The following is a 14,520-nucleotide window of genomic DNA, read 5'->3' as shown; positions in this document are numbered from 1 at the left end:
TATTTTTTTTTAAAGATAAATACTCATTTTTACTGCATTCACAATGTTTTGGACTTTCTCTTTGGAATTCTCCAGCTTCATCTCACTTTACTCTTGGATCTCTAGTTTCTCTTCTCCACATGAGCTTCTTACATGTGTCATTTTCCTAAGTTCTTCAAGGACTTTGTCTTTGATATTCCCTCTGCTGAGACTATTCCACCCAGACCCAACCTACCTTGATACAGAACCTCACCCCAACCATGCAATGTTTTCCTATTAAATTCTGTTCATCATCAGAACTCAATATAAATAGCAGTTTCAATGGGAAACCTACCATTACTCTGACTAGTTCATGATCCTGTTATATGTATATAACCAGAATAATCTGTAGTTTTCATTCCTAAGATATAAGATGGTCTGCAAATACATGTGTATGTTTATTTTGTTAAAGTGTATAATCTTATTAAAATACAAACAGAAGTCAGCCCTTAAATTAGTTCACATTAATTTATCTTGCACTATTGGAGATTGAACCCAGGGGCACTCTACCACTAAGCTATACCCACAGTCCCACCCCCACACTTTTTTTTTTCCTTTTGAGACAAAGTCTTTCTGGGTTGCCCAGGTTGGCCTCAAATTCAGTCTCTTGAGTTGCTGAAATTATAGGCATGCACTACCATGTCTGGTGCTAATTTATTCATATTTATATCCTCAACTCCTAGCACAATGTTGACTAGTACATAGACATTATTATTTAATACATTGTGTTAGAGTACTAAATAGATTAATTAAGTAAATACTATTAGTATGCAATCAGGGGACTATTAAGTGTAAAATGGTAGATGATACTGTCCATAATTCTGGTAAATCTTCGAGAAAGGAAACATTAGTGTTGGTGGTGGTGAAGAAGTTTTTGGTAGAGGATTTAAACATTAAATGACTATGTTGAGGGGAGAATTAGAAAATCACATTTTATAGTAGGGATAGTGATTACTGGACAAAGTAAGTAAAAAGGCATAAGCTTATTTGCAGAGAATTGAGAGAGGTTGACTGTGGGAGTTGTTGTCATACCTGGAGAATGAAGTGAAATAAATGATATGATAGGAAGCTTTTTTGGACTGTAAAGATGTAGAAACAAATGGGTAGGAAACTGCTGTAGATGTCAAACTGGGGAAACTAAAGTTGGAAACAAGGTCCTTGGCTAGTATAATGACAGAATTGACCTCGTGAATGTAAGAGACAATTTGGAGGAAGGAAATTTAAGACACATGTCAAATTATGTTTAGGTATAAAAACAGATAAAGACCAATGATAGGCCATATCTGATAGTTTGTTGGTACAAACATGGTGCCACTAACAAAAGTGGAACACTGTATTTATCTTGTGGGTCAGGAGGATTAAATAAATTAATACTGAGCAGATTAAATTTGAAGACACTAAAAGGCAAGAACAATGAAAAAGTGTCCTATAGATAAAGAATTAGAGAATTTAATCATGTAAATTGAGAAAGAAATTTCAAGAAAGAATTATATTGGGTTGAGGAATGGGGCAGGAGATTACTGCAAAACACAAATTATTTTGATGAAAATTAAAAATTAAAAAAATTAGAATAGGCCAATAAGGGGATCTGTGTAAATCAGTAGTTGGCAGAAGCAAAATTTTAGGGAGTAAGGAAGGAAATAAAGGAAGCAACTCCAAACTGAAAATAAAAGGAGCTGGACTGGATTGCAAGTATGAGAAGGCCACAGGAAGGTTTGGATTATTTAGGATGAAAAGGTCAGTCTACACTCAGCTTTGCCAGACTTGGCACCATGTGTGACATCTGGCTAAGGACAGCTGATATATTTTATTGGTTGAAAGATGTAGAACTTAGGATCCATTTTTCTTCTATAAATGATTCAAAAGTCATAATTGTTGGGATTATCAATTCACAGATATTTATTCATAATTGTTGTTGGAAAACTCAGCCTTAGTATTACTAGTTATTTCACATTTTCTAAAAGCAAACTTGTATTTTCAAAAACACTGAATAGTAAGTGATGATGCCACTATGTCAAAGAAGTTTGGTTCATGTGGGACATCCTAGTACATCAATATCCCCCCACAATTATTCTTTAAGATAAATAGGAACAGCAACACCTAATATATGGAGAGACATCTAATGACTTTCAAAACTTTCTTCTAGTAGGATATTGAGCATGGTTATAATTCAATTCAGTCACTAATTCATTCAACCATTATTTATTAAGTTATGTTTTAAATTGTATAATACTTTAGCTTTTAAAATATTTTTGTTTAAATCATCACTATCACTGAAATTCAAGTTGAAAATGGAACTCATGCTAGGAATTCTGCAAAAATCTATTAACTTTTTCATAAGATTCCATTATCTGTCATCTAATTCATTCTATTCTATGATGCTGTTCCCAAAGTACTATTTTCTGTACTTTTCAATTATTTTCCTGTAGTTTACTACTCAAATGGTAATACAGCTCCTTGTTGCCTACCAGATAAAGGTGGAGGTTTTGAAAGTCATAATTAAGATCTCCTGCAATCTAGGGTCCCCCCTCTAAAAAATCTCTTCCCTCTAATAAAATATTCTATGTTAGATGAATGCATGTTCTTACTGTTACATTTGTATATATGGTAAAAATTCTGGAACATCCCATTTTTAATTTTTGTTAATTATTTTGATGTGTCTAAATTTCCATAAAGTCATAAGTTCATTCTAGATTATCACATTATCAAAGTACAATGAATCAGTGACTTCAGGTGAATTATAGTTCTGAATCTTCATGAAATTCCTTATATATCAGGCTTCTGATCTTTCTTCACTTCTGTAAAGCAAGAGTTGAATGAAATTATTTATTTTTTTTAATCTTATTTTTTTGAAGGGGTTCTTTTTTTTTGTCTTTTTTGGAACTGGAGGTCAAACCCAGGGCTTTGTGAATGCAAGGCAGACACTTTGCCACTGAGCTACATCCCAGCCCCGAATGAAATTATTTCTAAAGAATGTCCTAACTAAAACATCCTATTTATTCATGATTCTACACACACTCTATCTGAAATGTCAATATGATAACTGCTATGATTCTCACATGCATAATGTAATTGATCTAATTGCTATCTTGTGACATCTCTTTTGATTTTGTCTTGAACTGTCATAGTAAAATGTCACCACCATCTATTTCAAGTGTTTAGTTTCTACATGTACCAACATACTTAAAAATATGTATTGATTTTCTTCACTAGAGACTTTTGAGCAGCATTAAGTCTTGTCAAATCATTGTTTTGATACATCAAGATGCAAGAGTCTTCAAGTTAGACAATCTTAGTTTTAGAAGGAAATCTCTAGATTATTTGGTAAACTTTTAATTTTTCAGATCAGGACACAAACCAATGTTCAAGAGGTACTTAGTGACCACCTATTTTTATAAATTTTGCTCCTCTTTTTATAGTGGATTTTTTAAAAAGTACAATTATATCTGAAATAATTCAAGATCAAATTGATCCTCACTAAGCTTTTAGTAGTGAAAAATTTTTTTCAAATTTCTTATAGAAATGAAATGTAACAAGATGAAATAGTATAGAAATAAGTAGTTACAAAGAGAAATTCACTTTTATCATCTCTATACTAAAATATAAATTGTGGATTTTAAATATGTGTGACAGGAAGGATCTCAGAACTAAATAAAGAAGGGTACTTAAGAAATTATTTAAGTATTAATAATTGACAGGAGTGGTAGAGTATGAAGCATTTTAAGAGCACTGGAACCAGCCAGGGTTTCACGCCATAGCCAATGTCAAAAATTTATGCTTATAAATAAATTTAAAATTAGTCTCAACTACTAACTTGTATTAGCACTGGAAGATCACAAAACATTTCAAGTGACATATCCAGTGGCCCATCTCCCTTAAAAATAGCACTTCTCACTGGGGCATAGTGGCGCACACACCTCTAATCCCAGAGATTGGAGACTGAGGCAGGAGGATCACAAGTTTGAGCCAGCCTCAGGAACTTAGTGATATTGTATCTTAAAATAAAATAAAAAAATGGCTGGGGATGCAGCTCAGTGGTAGAGCACTCCTGGGTTCAATCCCTAATATTGAAAACAAGTGTATTTTTTTTGTTCATTCCCCCCAATCTCTTTAAATTTAATATCTACTTTCAAAATAAGTACTGCATGAAATGAACAGCTCTAGGCTTCTAGTGCTGGACCAAGCATCTGGTAAAGTAGATTCAGCTGACTTGAAACTGCTAGAAGCTTCAATTTTCAGACTTCACAGTTCATTGATTATTTTAGTCCTATGCTTTTATCACCTGTCTACAGATCTCTGACAACAATGTTCACCACAGTAACATTAAAGTATTCTGACATGAGGTGGGTGTTTTTTTCCCCTACTTTTTCACATAAATCATGAAATAATAGTGAGAAGTTGAAATCTCAACTCATGCTGTGAACAAAGCTTTGAGAACTGAGTTCAGATGATCGCCTGTAGAGCTTACCAGCACAAAAGATTTTGTGGTTTTGTAATTGCAGTAGGAGATTTTAAAGTACAAGTACTGAACAATGATCTTACATCATCACTTCCTTTAGTTCTTACTGTTTAGCAATAAGACTCAATTTAAAATACAGGGCAGAAAGGTGAAATTCTTAGGGGTAAGATGCTTGCTGTATGTCAGAGGTGTTGAACTCACTTAAAAAGACTTCTACAGAGCTCCAGCTACACAGTGGCCATTGCTCTCAATACATCAAATAGGCAGTAAGCTCTTTAATGGGATCTATAGTCCAAAACAAGAGGGAAGTACTTGGGTATGGTGTCTTTCAGAAAACCCACATTTGCTAAATAAACTATATAAAAGACCAGGCTCTGTGTAACCAAATGTGTGTGTGTGTGTGTGTGTGTGTATGTGTGTGTGTGTGTGTGTGCACCTCATGCATGTTTCCATCAACATCAATGTCACCAAAAACATAGTAACTATTGCATACAAGTGCAAGAGGTGTGATGATTATGATACTTACCATCAGGTGTGCTATGTGTGGCATCCAATGGAACTCACCCTTTCACACAACAGACTTCAGGATCAGTTCTACCGTCACATGGTGTATGTTAAGAAGTAGGATCATGATCCATCACTACTCTATCATCCCATTCTTCCATCTCAGGGAAAGCCTGGTTGAGGTCAGTGTGACAGTTGAGGGATATTGCCCTCCTGCCATTTTACCTCTTACAGAGAACACATAAAAAAAAAGCAGCCTCCTCAGGCTTCTGGTGGGTTGGCAGGAAGACTGAATATGTGGTGCAGCTGTTCAAAAAACCCATCTGGAAATATTACTTGCCAAACTCCTGGGTGCAGAGAAATGATGCAGTGTGTAGAAATATGAATTCCCCTGGAAAGGGAAGATACAATACATAGCCTCTTCCATCGGGAATGTTATGTGTGAAAGGTCGGTCACACCTAATTCATTGTCTAGGCAGCCCAGCATGACTTTGAAAATTCTCCTTATTGCATGCAGAATGATGTGGACCAAGGATTGGGATACATTTTCTATAAATTTTATCTCATTTCATTCTCATGATGTTGAAATCATTCCAATTTCCTTTTTGCAATTAAAGAAACTAAGATATAATGTGATTATATAACTTTACAATAGTCACACATAATGTAAATAATAATGCCAGTGTTTGTCTTCAGACTTTCTGAACACTGCAGGCATATACATACAGCAGATGGATAGGAACTCATTTACAAACATTGACCAAATTTATTTATTTTTACAATGTAAATGTATTATTTTTAGCATTAACAAATGTTACAGAAGATGATAGACATGTTCGATTGATGTGATATTAAGAGATATTAGGGAATGTGACATCAAAACTTCTTTCAAATGAAGAAATCATAACACCTAACTGTTATTAATTTCCTTCCTAAGTAGGCTTAGAAGGCACCGTGACATAGAGTAATTCTCAGGATGGTCCAGGGTGAAATTATTAATTAGGTTGGTTGTCCTCAGTTTCAGGTTCTTTTTATAATTCCCTCCTACTCTCCCTGGCTAGCCATCTTCCTCAGTTGAATTGACTTTTCTTCCCAGAAAGTCCTCACAACGGGAAGTTCTTTTAAAATCCCCTTAAATTTTGTGTTGCCTAGAAATTTACCAACCCCTTGTTTATCAATATGCATATGAGTCCCTGGGGCTTTCTCAAAAAGCAGACTCCTGTCTGTAAGTACAGGATGGTGCCCAGGACCCTGCCCACTTACAAGCTGCAGAGTTATTCAGAGGCTGCTATTCCATGGGCCACACTTTCAGTATCAAGGTAACCCTAGTAATCCCTTTCTCTCTTGTGAAGGCGTCTTCATCCTTCTCCTAGAGTAGCAAATCCTCTCTACTCCTTATTCTTGGAAATCCTTTTTTCCCCTCTGTATTTTCCGCCTCCAAAGCTTTCTCCACTATCTGAATATTATTACATTTCCTTACATTTTACTTATTTTCTGTCTTTCCTAGAAGCGCATAAGCTTCATGAGAGCACAAGTTTTCATAGTTCTTGTGCACAGCCATTTCCACACCTTCTAGGACAGTTCTTACACACCATAGGTTCTCAGGGAGTGCATCTGATGATTAGTGGCCCATCTAAATTGTAGGTGGAACTAGTGGCTCAGTTTGAACCTCATAGATAACATGCATAACAAGAAAACCGACACAAGTGCAAGTAAATGGAGTAGCAAAATAGTAGGAATTCTATTGTGTTGCCCTCCAGGTACCTCCTCCAGCTGCTCATTGGCTCCTAATGTAGTCCCAAACTTAGATGACTTATTAATTTTGGCAAAATAAGGCCCATATCCCTTCTACCTTTAGGTTATTTTCAAGAACTATCTTCTATATTTCAAATATTATTAATCCGATGGTAGGAAATACAGCCCAGTTTTCTATTTTAAAATGAATTTGATATTTTCTTACTCATCTTACTCTTCTTATTCATTCTTACTCATCCTAAATTGAAATGCTTTTTATTACAAAATGTGCTATAAAGCATCTAGAAATTTGGAATATATATGCAGCTGTAAGGCAATTACATAAATTCCTATACATTCTAGCATTTAGGACAGTGGTTCTCAACCCTATCAAGGCCCCTTCTCAGGACTACTTTTTTTATAATGGTTTCATTCCACTCTTGGAATGATAGTCATAGATAGAATAAAAAAAATTAAGTATTTTTAAATAAAGTGTCTTACATATGATATGAATAGAACTACTAAAAAGGTATTTATAAAATAATAAAATTTTAATATATAAATTCTAGCACAGTTATATCACAATTTTCACTTCCCTCACACACACACCCACATTCTCTGAAGGGTGGTACTTTCTGGGTTGAAATTTTCACATAAGAATGCTACCAATCAAAACCAATCCATCAATAAAACTCTTGTTAGAAGTTTGCAGTCAGAAAGAAAGCTTGCTGTTGTAAGACTGAGAATATACATACCATTGATGATATCCAGTTTGGTGTGTTTGTAGTGTGAGTTAATGTTATGGTTTATATACGAGGTTCCACAAAAGTTCATATGTGAGACAATGCAAGAAAGCTTATAAGTGGAGTGATTAGATCTTAATCAGGTGCATCAATCCATTTACATGGATTAACTGGGTGGTAATTGTAGGGTGTGACTGGAGGAGGTAGGTCACTGGGGGCATGCCGTTGGGGTATATATTTTGTTCCTGGTGAGCAGAGCTCCCCCTGCTTCCTGGTGCCTTGTCTTGAGCTGCTTTCCTCATCTGCCATAATGTTCTGTCTTACCTCTAGTTCAGAGTCATGGAGTTTACTGTTTTGGACTGAGACCTCTGAAACCGTGAGCCAAATAAAATTTGCTCCACATGGTTCTTAGATCTTCAGGTCATGGTGATGAAAAAGCTAACTAAAGCTGTTAATTCCTCATATGTCAGTTCTGGACGACTCTGTTGACATTGTATTTGTAATGGGCTTCAGAGGAGTAGAAGCTGTCCAAGCTTTCCTGCCTCTGAAGATTTCCCTGCCTGTGCAGCCACACTTTGCCCACTGGTAGGTATGCCTGTATCTAGAATGAAAAACTGCTGGCTACCTGGTTTTTATTCCTTAATAGGTCAAAATTTTTGGCCTTCCTCTGTTGTTTCGTTCTTTCAATATTCTCTTTTCTCCAATATAGCCACTTTGTGCTTGAAGGGAAGTGGGCAGGATCTATACTGATGCTATCATTAGTATCACATCCGTGAGAAGGGAAGTAAGATCAGCTGTGAAACATAGGCATACAAATTTTTCTTCATGTTTCCCACAAATTTTCTTCCTTCCCAATATATCTTTTATTTCTAATGAATTAAAAATAAGTTCCTATGCCTACAGTTTCTCTCTTTGCTTTCTCGTTCTCATTGCCATTGTAAATTAACCTGTTCTGCCCCATTTTCAATTTGTTATTTTGTGACATCTTTACAATGCATGTTTTTGCTTAAAGGACAGATTTTAGCTTTATTATAAAGAAAATCAAATAATTATTTGAATGGCTGTGTCATGACAAACAAGGAGATTACTAAAGGGATTTTTACAAAAGGCCTACCAAAATCCATCTTTACGAAATTTGCTGAATCTTTGAAAATAACCCAGAAGGAAAAGGAGAAGAGGAAAATTAGTAGTACGTGGTGATAAAAATCAGCCCCTGTGTAGGAAACCATATTCTATATCACCTATTCTAAAAATAAATCTTCCTAATCTCGTTGATGTTATTTTCTTTCATCCTTAGAACTAATGCTGCACATTCTTTTTGATCAAAACGAATATTTAAAGATGTTTTCAGATATATCCTTGATCTTTGCCTATGTTGTTTTCCCTCTTTTCCATGAGTTTTACTTAAATTGCCTTTCCAGTTTGTGTTATCAGCATTTTAAATTTGTTTACTTGAGGATCCAAGGGTCTATAGTTCTTGTAAATCTGAAAACAATTCCCGGGAACATGAAAATCTAAAACTGTGGTTATGCACAAAGATTAGGTTAAGAATTGAATGATGTTTTGTTCTTAGCTGATAGTCCATCTCCTAATTTTTTCCTGCTCTTAGATCCAACATAAAGCGATAAAGACATTTTTCAACATTTCCAAAGTCAGGGTTTACTTATTCAACAGAAAAGCCTTTGAGGCTCTCAAATGCTTTATAATTTGGAAAGGATAACCCCTTTGAAATATTACTTTTCTTGTAAGAAACTACAACATACTTGCCATCAAGAAAACATGTTTTAAGGAATATATTTTGCTTGGATGATAAGCAAGATTTACTTTAGATGAGCTGAATCAAATGTTTAAGATTTTGCAGATATAAATGAATTTATTGGGTATAACTCATATGGTTTGGACATGAAGTATTCCCCACAGACTCATGTGTTGAAGGCTTTGTTGCCAATGAAACAATGTTCGTAGTTGGGGCTTTTGGGAAGTGACTGAATCACTGGGTGGTACTCTGACCTCATCCCATGGATAGTTGAATAGATTACTGGGAGGTGGGGCACAGTTCGGGGCAGTAGGTTACTGTGGCATGCCCTTAGGGACTATTATCTTTTCCCTGGAACTGTCTCAGTTTCTCTCTCTCTCTCTTCCTCCCTCCCTCCCTCCTTTCTGGCTGCCCTGAGCTAAGAGCCTCCAGCATGCCCTTCTGCCATGGTGTTCAGCCTCACCTTGGATTAAAACAATGGAGCTGAAAAACCATCAACTGAGACCTCTGAACCAAGATCTCTCCTCCTTTAACATGTTCTTGTCAGGTATTTTGGTTGCACTGATAAAGAACTGACTAACACAACTGTTGAAGTCACTTTAAAATGTGTGCAGAAAAACTTTATTGCTTAGTCTCACACAGTATGTTGGAATTTAAAAGAAAACAGTATATCCCAAATTTTGGGCCAGAACTTTTTCTGGAACATGTGTTGCTGCCCTTTGGCAGAGTATTTAACACTTTATGTAGGGGGGGAGGTACTGAGGATTGAATCCAGAGGCCCTCTACCATTGAGCCAGAAACACTGCAACCCTTTTTATTTTATTTTATTTTATTTTATTTCCAAGACAGAATCTATCTGAGTTGAAAAGGCTGGTCTTGAACTTGCAAACCCCCTGCTTCAGCTTCCCAAATCACTGGGATTATGAGTGTGGACCACCATGTCCAGGTTGTATTTGGCATTTCTGATGAAGTGCTTGAGTAACTTTCTGAAAGACTGAAGAGACTAAGATATCTACCAGTAATATTTTCTCATAAAATAAAGATTTATGATGAGGTTAATAATCAGTAACCAGTAATTTTTTTTAAAAAAAGATTACTGAACCAATTTCTTTTTTTTTAATCCCTTTCTTCATCTTTCCCTCTTTCCTTTTTTAAATGTTCTACTTACAAAATCATTTTACCTTGAAGGAATCTTTAAATTATCTTAATCAGAGTTCTCTTGTTAAGATTAAAGTAAAACTTTGACATATGTTTGTAATCGATTTATGTGGAAAATTGTATTAGTAAGCTAGTCAAAATCTCAAAACTTGGCAACATTCATAGCTTGGAGTAGCTTCTAACAAAATATGTAATAAGTTTCTGCTATTGTGTCTCATGTGAAAGCTAATAAAAAGCCAACTCATTTCATTATAGGTGTCAATTTAAAAAGTTACTCTTTGAGAAATTAAAAGTCAACGCCGTCTACTTATAGAAATGTAGAATGTCATACATAAAGTAAGTAATCATACCTTTAAAAAGAACTATGCAAAACAAGCTCAAATGAATAGATTTGATCACTGTTCTATGAGAGTAAAAGTAACTCAGGTTATGAGTTTTGGCTGACTCCCAAAATGGATCTGTGGTTATCAAGAAGAGATAAATCACTCTTGAGAATACTTATATTTGCCACTCGGCCTGAAGGTTGTTTTTAATTTGGAGGTTAAACATATTTTGATTTATTTTATCCTTGGGGTATATGCTTATAATTTTAAGATAAATACTGGGAGTAAGACAATTACTTGAATCTTTCCATATGTTTGTTTAAAAGTCAATGTAGCTAATAGGCATTTGGTTCTTATTATGGGAATGTATGTAGAATATATGCTATATAGTGTATACAAGTCTATTAAATACTATCTAATATTTCTCAAACTAAATACTTCATTATGTTAGATACCACAATATCAGAGCAATTCAGAAGCAAACTTTTCGGTAGAATTGTAATGTGTTAGGTTGGCAATAGAGCTTAGAGCAGTTTAGCAAACAATTTTTATTTTTAAATGCTTGGAGGCTAAGGCCTTGAACAAATATATTACAAGGAAGAAATGAGAATACATTTGGAAATCTCATTTTGAATCTCTCATACTTCTTTGAGTTCTGTTCCTTCTTCCTTCAAAAGTATATCTCCCATTTATAGAGAATTTCCCTCATAAATTAAGTGGAAACTTAAAATATATTAAGAAAATCACTTTACCTCTATAAATATAAATTTTCTGTGTAGAAAAATATGATTAATCTGATAAAACTTCAATTTGGTTTTTTGAAAACTCCTTCATCATTCTGATTCTACATTACTTGAATTCAGTTATATAAATCTAATGGAAACATAAAATAGACCTTATTTTGAAGAATTATTATGTAGTAACTCAGATGTGCTCAGTTCAAATGTTATTATTAAAACTATTACATTAAAATAAAGAGCTGGTTTGCTTTGGGAGTAAATAGTCTCTGAAGAAACATTAGAAATAAAGTAGCTCTAAAAAATATCCACCTTTGTCAATCTTTGGGGTGTATTACTTCCAGTAAGACTTGGGGAACTTGCTTCATTTTAACCAAAATTATTCCATCACCACTTTCTCTTCTTACTGGTGCTACATCCTACTCTCTTAGGCTCTTTCCCTTCCCCTATAGTCTTTGTCTCATGCAAAGTAAGCAAACTTTCTATTTACCATTCCCCTATCTATCAAAGCTACAGTCTTCCTTAGAGCCTGCCATTTCACAGGGAAGTGGGGATTGTAAATAGCCCCCAATTTCTGCTGTCATGAATTATTTTATTTCCTTTCACATTAACAATAAACATATTTTGACACAGGCCCTCTGATTAATAATATCCATATGATTATGTTAAAACTTTAGCTTGATAATAAATACCCATTGGAAGTTTTCTGAATCCATATTCATGTTCTAGTCTTTAAATCAGTGAGCTTTCCAGTTGCAGGGAAATGCCAGTGTTCCCAGTCAGCTGAGTTCTGTTGAATGTGTACACTTTAGAAAGGCAGGTTTAATTTGTCCTTAACTGTTAATTCTTTTCTTCAGCATTTAATACATGACTTGTCCTTTCTACATCAAGGACTTTGAAAATATATTCAGAGCCTAATGTTTAAGTTCCCTTCATATCATCCTTTAACAATTATAAAGATGGAATGAGGATAAGCTCATAAAAACCCTTCAAATCTCCATTCATTTGAAACTGCCAAAGCCTGAAGAGTGAGCAAGACTAGACCTAATCGTCCTATTAGGAAGAAGGTGAATCAAGAGAGGCTGGGTCATGCAAGTGAAAGGTTGGATTCTGCCTTGGTTTAGAATCATGATATTTGGTTCATTATTATATTCATTTTGATTTTTAGAATTTTATTTGTCATGTTATTGAGCGTTTTGGTACCTCAAATTTTGTGCATGAGACAAATGCCTCACTCATGTTACCCTTGTTCCAGACCTGTTAAGAAGATGGTCTCCTTTTCTGATTGTTTGGTATTAAAGAGAGAATATATTTCAGTATGGAGAAGAGGGAGAACTGACAAAAGAATTGTCCAAACTGAAAAGCAAACAAATATTACAAAATCACTAATATTTTCTTCAAGACAGATATAACGAAACAATCTTTTGTGCTAAAAGACTTGTAAATATGCCAGAAATTTTTCCTACATAGAGAAACTCATGCCTTTCATACCCTAAAGCTAAGAATGTAGAAAGAACAAAATGGCACATATTAATGAAAATATAAATTATTCCTGAAGAGAGAAAGAATATGGTCATTGGTGAAAAACTCCAAAATAGGAAGAAGAGGAAGATGAGTACTCTGGCTGGATTTGCTCCTAAATCTTTCATGAATTTAGGCAAAGTCATTTATAGTTTCTTTCTTCGTTTTGGAATCATGATAACCTTAATCATTTGCCTGCCTAAAAAGAAACAGATATCACTTTAAAAAACAAAAGAATTAGATTTTCTTTAGCAACAATAAGTGTTGGCAAGAATTGGGGGAAAAGGCATACTCATACATTGCTGGTGGGACTGCAAATTGGGGCAACCAATCTGGACAGTAGTATGGAGATTCCTTAGAAAATTTGAAATGCAATCACCATTTGACCCATTTATCCCACTCCTTGGTCCATACCCTAAAGTCTTAAAAGCATCATACTGCAGTAATGCAGTCACTTCAATGTTTATAGCAACACAATTCACAATTGCTAAACTGTGGAAGCAACCTAGAAGCTGATAAAAATGAATGGATAAAAGCTGATAATAGATGAATGGATAAAGAAACTGTGGTATAGAATATAATATTACTCAGCATTAAAAGAGAATAAAATTATGGCATTTGTAGGTAAATGGATAGAGTTGGATAATATCATGCTAAGCAAAATAAGCCAATTTCAACAAACCAGGGGACAAATGTTTTCTCTGTTAAGTGGATGCTAATTCAATGGGGGAGGGAGCATGGGACAAGTGGAGGAACTTTGGATGAGCAAACAGGAGAGGGAAGGAGGTAAAGGTATAGGAAAACAGGTGGAATGAGATGGACATCATTACCCTAGGTACATTTATGATTGCACAAATGGTGCGACTCTCCTTCTTGCAAAACCAGAGCAATGAAAAATTCTGCTCCATTTGTGTACAATGAATTGAAGAGCTTTCTACTGTCATGTATACCTGATTAGAATAAATAAATAAATAAATAAATTTTAAAAATAAAAATAAAATTTCTTTGAAAGTTACTATTTTCACAGGACAGTAGCAGGTAATCTGGAATACACCAGTGAACACTTTCAGGAAAATCTCCAGCCTCTTTTTGCAAACGGAATATATTGAATAACGTTATAGAACTGAGCTACAATTTGGTGCATGCCACCAATCATACTTCCTTGAATTTCTGACCATTCTTTTCAGAACTCAAAATTTAGTTCAGCATCCAATTATTCTATTCATGTTATAGCATGAATAATTTTTTTATGTGAGCCTAGCATGTAATAAAACTTTGGTAAGTGTAGTTCATATGAACAAAATAACATTGGTTTGTGGCAAATGTTCTAAAATGATGGAGGTAATAGGGAAAGAAATCTAATTGATGTCACTTAATATAATAACTAATCAAAGTTAGCTCCATAGGCACAAACCAATAATTATCAAATACAAAAACCTAAGTTGAAAAGAGAAGATCTGGAGATATTTAAAATAACACTGAAGATAATTGAGATAACTTATACTTTATAAGTATAAATGATTCAGGTCTTGAAATAATACATTTAAATTTTTAGATTTGTCACATT

The sequence above is a fragment of the Spermophilus citellus genome, assembly GCF_964194105.1.
Source record: "Spermophilus citellus genome assembly, chromosome: 1".
In the NCBI taxonomy this organism is placed as follows: Eukaryota; Metazoa; Chordata; class Mammalia; order Rodentia; family Sciuridae; genus Spermophilus; species Spermophilus citellus.
The sequence above is the reverse complement of the archived record's forward strand: the minus strand, read 5'-3'. Positions refer to the sequence as shown.